This window comes from Tamandua tetradactyla, chromosome 10 (assembly GCF_023851605.1).
Source record: "Tamandua tetradactyla isolate mTamTet1 chromosome 10, mTamTet1.pri, whole genome shotgun sequence".
In the NCBI taxonomy this organism is placed as follows: Eukaryota; Metazoa; Chordata; class Mammalia; order Pilosa; family Myrmecophagidae; genus Tamandua; species Tamandua tetradactyla.
The window spans coordinates 104,955,879-104,963,748 of NC_135336.1; the positions used below are offsets into that span (position 1 = coordinate 104,955,879).

At 39.1% G+C, this 7,870-nt stretch overlaps 1 pseudogene; it reads right to left on the reverse strand.

Moving 5' to 3' along the window:
• Positions 1–367: 367 nt before the first annotated feature.
• LOC143648108 (gamma-glutamyl hydrolase-like) lies at positions 368–1,950 on the reverse strand (annotated as a pseudogene).
• Between the last annotated feature and the right edge of the window lie 5,920 nt (positions 1,951–7,870).

Genomic DNA, 7,870 nt, shown 5'->3' on the forward strand with positions numbered 1-7,870 from the left:
AGCCCTTGCCTATGGTGTCCCTCGAACCTTCCAGAATACTCTACCATGTTCCCTCTAATTGGGAGATGCAACTACCACAGACCTCTTGATATATATCATACTTTTGTTGTTGTTGTCTGTATTTTCAACAAATTTATTTTTTTCCACTCTTCAGATACACTCTGAGATACATGAAATACACTCTAGTTATTAATCTCCCTCACTGTTTGATTATCAAATGTGATAAAAATCATCATAGACTGAATATAAAAGCAGTTATATCGCAGAAAAGGAATCTCTGTGGCTTTCCATTATTGCGATGAATAGCAAGTTATTATAATAGATGAATCATGAATTACCCAAAGTTCTAGTAACACATGAAAGGCTTTCAATCAAACATACAATTTTGCTGAATTGAAGAGACATTTCCAGTGTGAGTCAGACGGACGTGATAAATCTGTGTTGCCTTCTCTTCCTCTTGAGAATCAATGTGATGACTGTTTTTCAGAGCTTCACTAACAAAGAACTCTGCCATATAAAATGTGGTCTTCACAGCTTCAGGTGAATGGAAATGCCTCTTTTATTCCCCCACTCATAAGGTGCTTTCTCTGGATGCCACTGGACACCATAGATTGGATATTCACATCCTTCCATTGTTGAAATAAACTCAACATTGTTAACTATATTTGAGGTTAAAACATTGAAAAACTTCAACTTTTCATTTGCCGTAAAATTCGTCATGGAGAGATTCCACTTGTGGAAATCTGTAGTCAGAGGTTCTACTGCTAATGCCAGCAACACATCACCAGGAAAATTCTGGAACATCTGCTATGCATTGCAGTCAAAGTTCAGTGCCATTGCTGTTGCAAGAGTGTTACCAGACAAAGGCTGTGGGTTCTTTTGCCCAACATGCTCAATAACCAATTCCAGAGACACCAGGGTTCCAAAGAGAGAAAGAGTTTATTATTAGGCTCATAGTAGAAGCACGTATGGCCTATCGGCCCAAAATCTGTCTCTGCAAGTTTAGGGGGTTCAAGGTTTTTAAGGATTTTGGCAAGGGGAGATGAGGTCATTTTGGATAGCAGGTTCAAGGCAGAAAAGGAGACAGTGTTATCATTATTATTTCAATAGGAGAAAATAAGCTGAAAGGTCGGGGACCAGAGCTATCATTTCAGTACTGAAGGTGTGAGCCAAAAGGGAGACAAATAATCTTTTAATAGCAGAGTTAGTAGCCCATACGATTTACAAATATCCGGGGCTGAAGCTAGATAATGGCTGACTTCAAATTCTTCATCAGGCTTAGGGCCTCTGCCCTATAAGAAAATGACCAGATAAAGGGAGTAACAGCTCTTAGAGTAAGAAGGCACAAGACAAGGGCTTTTACAGTCATTTCAGATATCAGGCCAGCTGAACTATAGTTTTTAGGGATTTCAGGTTTTCCCCTGTCTACTCCAATACCCCAGAAAGCAAAAAGGAATATGATTCACTAATCAAAATCATCCCTTAAATCCTAATTTCTTGATTATAAGAATATCTGTGTGAGTTAAGATTTCTCCACTAACCAGAAATGAAAGCTCTTTAAATGCAAGGCATGTACCCCAAAGAGAAAATAGCTTCCATCATTAAAGCTGGTATGGCCAAATTGTAAAATATTTTGGCTACCTGGGCATAATCTGAGTCCCTGAGGTTAACACCTCCTCCTCCAGGGAGAAGGACCCATTAATATATTTGAAAAGCTTTTCATAATCTGTTTGGAAGATCAGGTCTTAACTGGTACCACTCTGGCACCTGCAACCTCGATACTTTACATAGGATACAACGATACAGTATTTTCCAAGGTTCTGCATCCTCTTACTATAGATCTTTTTGCATTAATACTCCAAGGATGGGCTTCTTAGTGGGGCCAATCGCAGGTGGGAGCAGCTGGAGGCTCAGGCCCTCCAAGCACACCAGCTGGCTGAGACTCGCCATCACGCTCACCATCTCCCACCGTGGTTTAAAGGCCCTATTGTAACCGAGAAGTCAGGATTTAAGGGATGATTTTGATTACTGAATTGCTATATAAATATTCCTTTTTGCTTTCTGGCATGTCGGAGCAGACTGGGAAATACTTGCAATCTCTGAACTGTCGTCCAGCTGCCTTGATCTCTGGTCATGATTGCATAGCCCTTACCTTCTGCCCCTGTGATTGTAAAACCCTTGTGACTAACCTTCATCTGTCCCTAGTTATCCAGTTTTTCAACTTGAGGGTCTTGTCCTCACTAAAGATAGCCCCTAATGTTTGTTAATGAAGGGTCTTGGGTCCACCGGGAACTAACCCAACCCAAGCCCCAAATTATCTCGATGACTGAGGACTGGATTTAACCTAAGTGGGCCCAGCTGACATGCAGAGTAACTTAGCCTTTAACCTACAAATCACCTAGACCTCATTCTGCCATTTTCTTTCATACATTCTGTGATAAGCATGTAATCAATCTGTGCATGCTCAATAATCAGATCCCCTCTAATTATATCATCTGGGGCCACCGTGCTCATTATCCTAAACCCTGCCCACCTTTTCTCGGATAAAACAACCCAATTACTGCAGTTCGGGGAGACAGATTTTGGGCCTTTAGGCCATCGGATCGCCTACTATGCACCTAGAAATAAACTCTTTCTCTCTTTGAAGCCCTGGTGTCTCAGGAATTGGCTCTTGAGCACATCGAGCAAAATAATCCACAGCCTTTGTCCAGTAATACTATATCATTGCTTTGAATAAATTTTCAAAACTTCACCATTCAACGTTATTTGTGGTTCTGCTTTTAGGGTATAAAACCTACAGATTGTGGTAGACCGAGGCACCTTTTAAAAGAAATCTTGCTTCAGGCCATCACAGAGAATTTTTAAAGTAAAATTGCAGCAAGTCTAACTTCTTAGGTATTTTGGAATCTAGAAGATGTTCTCAAATTCAGTTTTCTTCCTAGGGCAAGACTGTTTTTTCCCCAGTCTCTTGCTAGCTATTGCAAATGAGGGAAAAGCAGGCACCCCTTCTCTGCTAGGCCTCCTGATTCTCTTTTCAGTCAACTTCGTTCCTGAGTTCTTACAGCATTACCTCCCTTTCATTTGCAACAAGTTTCTAGAGGAAAAATACTCTAAGAATTCAGGAATCTGGAGCCTCTTACCTTCTCAGTAATTAAATTGCAAATGGACACAATGTTTATCCTTCTTATGGAATAAAAGGTCATCCTCTTGAGCTGAAGTCCTAGAAGGGCAGTTAATGGAAAGGATAAACTGACGTCAACCCAGCAATAAAGGACTGTTGTATTCTGAAAAGCAATCCATCACTAAATGGGCTAAAGATAATGTGCCAAGCAGGTTAGATGCTTCTTTGGGGAGGGTACTAGCTGTTTATCAAGTAACTGGAAAACTTTCTTGAAGCCACAGTCTCCAAGGTAGTAGGACGAGAAGTGGGAAAAAAGTGGTATCTCAAGTATTTGTGGTTGCAACTTAAAATCTAATGTCTACATTTATTCCTCTCCTAAGAGCAGAAACTTTCCTATTTCATTTTCAGTCCTACTGTTAGCATAAGTCTAAACAGTATGTTCTTGCCAAAATGAACTATTCTTAAGTATTAGATTTTTAAATGTTGTATTTTAACCTTAATGCTCAGGTTCTGGTGGATGTTCATCAGCCACATATAATGGCACTTTTAGACGGAAGAAGGGGACTGCTAGGGTCTAAGGGGACCTCTTGAAGCTCTATTGATTAACTCAAAGTAATCCAAGCTAAGGTCCTGTGGTTATATGTCTAATGGTAAGAGTTGGACACACGGCGTAATCTTCCATCTGGCTTCCTACTCAATCATTATAAACACAGACTTGACATAGTATTTTTTTAAACTTTTAAAATTGCATAATATAAAAAATTTTTAAATTAATTTTTAAAAGCTGAAAAAGAATTAATAGTATACAAAAGGCAAAAAATAAACAGTTGCTTAGACCATCAGCAGTGGTTCCCAAATGCTGGTCTAAACACTGGTGCTAGATCAGCTGCACTAAAAACATTTAGGGGGATGTGTAAAGGCAGATCATAGGACCCAGGAATTCATAATTTTATAAAGCTTCCCAGGTGATGACCAGGTTTTGGAAAAACTGATCTTAATCTTTATTTCAGCAGAAAACCACTGTTAAGCTTAATGTAACTGAATAATTATCAGCAGCGCTGACCCTTTATTTTAAACCAATAAAACAAGAAAAAATTTACAAAATCTGGTTTTATACTGATGATGAAATAAATGGAAGGGAATCATAAAAAAATTGCATAATATATATATAAAACAAAGAAAGAAAAAAGCAGTAATTTTCAAAGCATTCTTCAACAAGTTGTTACAGGACAGATCCCAGACTTTGTAATGAGCTATCATTCCATCATCTCAGATTTTTCTTTCTAGCTAGAATATATGTATATATATATTCATCAGAATGGACTTTTTTTCTTTTCTGTGAAAAATAACATATATACAAAAAAGCAATAAATTTCAAAGCACAGCGCAACAATTAGCTGTAGAACAGATTTCAGAGTTTGGCATGGGTTACAATTCCACAATTTTAGGTTTTTACTTCTAGCTGCTCTAAGATACTGGAGACCAAAAGAAATATTAAGATAATGATTGAGCAATCATACTCATTTGTTAAACCCGACCTCTGTATAACTCCACCCTTTCCTTTGATCTGTCTCCACTTTTTAGGGGTGTTTGGGCTATATGGTCATTCTAACTTTTTCATGTTTGGAAGGGGCTGTCAATAATATGGGATAGGGGGATGGAACTAGTTGATGCTCTGGAGAGACTGGCCCCTTTGCATTTCAGGACTTGTTGGGTCCAGGGACCCATTTGGAGGTTGTAGGTTTCTGGAAAGTTACTTCAGAGCATAGAAACTTTGTAGAATCTTATATATTGCCCTAGGTGTTCTTTAGGATTGGCAAGAATGGTTCTGGTTGGAGTTTGGCAAGTTATAGTGGGTAGCAACGTCTAACTGAAGCTTGTGTAAAAGTGACCTCCAGAGTAGCCTCTCAACTCTATTTGAACTGTCAGTCACAGATACCTTATTTGTTACACTTCTTTTCCCCCTTTTGGTCAGGTTGGCATTGTTGATCCCATGGTGCCAGGGCCAGACTCATCCCTGGGAGTCATCGCCCACGCTGCCAGGGAGATTTTCACCCTGGATGACATAGCATTTTAAATGTCCAAATACTGAATTGCTAAATTGGAGCCAATCATTTCTAGGTAGTTGAATATTTAAAAGTGTATTCAGCCATGTAGCTGTTTTGTATGTACTTATTTTCTCTTGTGCACTTTCCTGTATACAAATAAAGCTGTAAATTTACTCATTTTAATAAATTAGAATGGCAGGGGGGAAAAACGAGGGAGTAATTAAGACGATCCCAAATAAACAGAAGCTGAGGGAATTCATCTCCACTAGACTAGCCCTATAAGAGATGCTAGAGTTCAGCAAGTTGAAAGGAAAGGACAATACAATAGATCGAAAGCACAAGAAGAAATAAGATCTGTGGTAACAGCATGGGTAAATATAAATCCAGTACTGTTTTATTTTTGGTTTGCAAATTCTACTTTTTACTTCCTACAGGATCTAAAAGGCAAATGCATAAAATCTAATGATAAATCAGTGGTTTTGGACTCATAAATGTAAAAACATGTAAGTTGGACAAGAACTATATGAAGGAGGGCACAGAGGGGTACAGGAACATAGTTTGTGTATCCTATTGAAGTTAATTTGATATCAAAGCAAATGAGATTTTTATAGAATTAGGATGTTAAATTTAAGCCCCATGGTAACTACAAAGAAAATATGAGAGAATATGCAAACTCACAGAGAAAGAAAGTTGAGTACAGGTTGAGGGATGGGAGTAAGGGAATGGGGAATTAATGCATAATTGGTTTAGGGTTTCTATTTGGGGAAATGGGAAAGATTCAGTAATGGAAGGTGGTGAGGATATGGTAGGGGTATGATTAATCCATTTGAATGCTATACTTTGGAGTGGCTGAGATAGTGTCTTTGTTTCCCAGCTGCCAAAAAAAATACCATGCAATGGGTTGACTGAAACAAAAGGAATTTGTTGTCTCACTGTTTTGAGGCTAGGAGAAGTCCAAAATTGAGGTATTAGCAAGGCAATGCTTTCTCCCAGAAGACTGTGGCACTCTGGGGCTGACTGCTGGTGATCCTTGGTCCTTGGCTTTTCCATCACATAGCAAAGCACATGGCAGCATCTTCTCCTTTCTCTTCCTGGTTCCATCGGCTTCCAGCTTCTGATTGATTCCTGTGGTTTTTCTCTGTGTTCAATTTCCACTACCTATAAGGACTTCGGTCATATTGGATTAAACCCCACCCTCACTCAGTTTGGGCACACCTTAGCCAGTAACAGCATCAAAGGTCCTATTTACAAATAGGTTCACACCCACAGGAACAGGGATTGGGAATTGAACATGCCTTTGTGGGGGCTGAGCATGATTCAATCCCCAACAGATGGAAAAGTTTATATTGTATATACATTCCCATAATTAAAATAAAGAAAAGAAAAGAAAGAGCAAATAAAGAGAAAATGGCGATTAAATGCAAGACATAATTTTGAATGGGACCTAGCAAAGGAGAGAAAAAGGTCCAAAGGGATATTATTGGAATGTATGAAAAAAATTGGAATATGTCAGTGTTAAATTCTTGCAACTGGCAACTGCACTTAATGTGATTATACATAAGTGATGTCCTTGTTCTTAGGAAATACACATGTGGTATTAAGTGTTCAAGGAGTGTGATGTATGCAACCTACACTCAATTGTTCAGAAAATGTATTAAAATTAGATAGGTAGATAGAACGATATAACAAATGTAGCAAAGTATTAAAATTGGTGGATCTAGGAATCCGGAGGGGTAGCAGTATTTTGAAGATTTCTGTATGGAATTTGTATTATTTTTTTTTAACTGTCCTGTAAGTTTCAAAGTATTTTAAAATAAAAGTTAAAAAAATTAATTGAGACTGTGAAAACCTAACTCTATGAGTTCAGTTAAGATTGTTCAGGGTCTAAAATCAAATGCTACTCAAATATTAGTAAAGTCTATACACAGCATGGCAGGAAGGTGCAATAGAAACAGAGAAGGGTCTTAACACTTGACACACAGTCAGGGTAGGTGATTTTGGTAAGTAATCTGGAGCAGAGGTCTCAGATCTGACCACTTCTGGATTATTTCTGGATGTACATAAAGGCATGGGCTCTGCTCGGGAGGCTTGGCTGAAGCCTTTGTAAGTTCCTGAAGACTGCATGGTACCTGTAGAAGAGAGTTCTTAGACTTTCTTCTCTTTTCCCGCTGCCATTGCCCAGGTGAAGTCAGCTCCTAAAATGTTAGGAAGAACGCAGCCCTCACTGACCATGGTCGTTTAATGTGCCCAAATTTTAAAGACCTCAGAAAAAGATGGTCTTTTGGATAGCCTTGTTCCTCTCCTCCAGAACTCCTCATCCCACGTCCCCTCTTCTTAGTTTTTAAATTATTTTCCAGCTAGAGGAGGTGAACTTATATAAGGTAAGCTTACATAAATTGTGCTCTTGCACAAATACACCTGATAGAAATGCGCTCATATATCCACAAAAAGCCATGCTCAGGAATGGTGAGAGCTGCTTTCTTCCTAATAGCCCCAAACTGGAAACTGTCCAAAAGGCCTTCAGTAGGGGCATCATCCATACATGGTAGCGTACTTTTAGCAATGAGAATGAGGCATCACAACGGCACACAAGACAGTGTGGACGTATCTGACAGCAATGCCGTGGAGAGACGCCAGACACAAAGATCACCGACGGCGTGATTCCACTGCAAGGTCAAATCTGGTAAAACCAGTCCGTGGT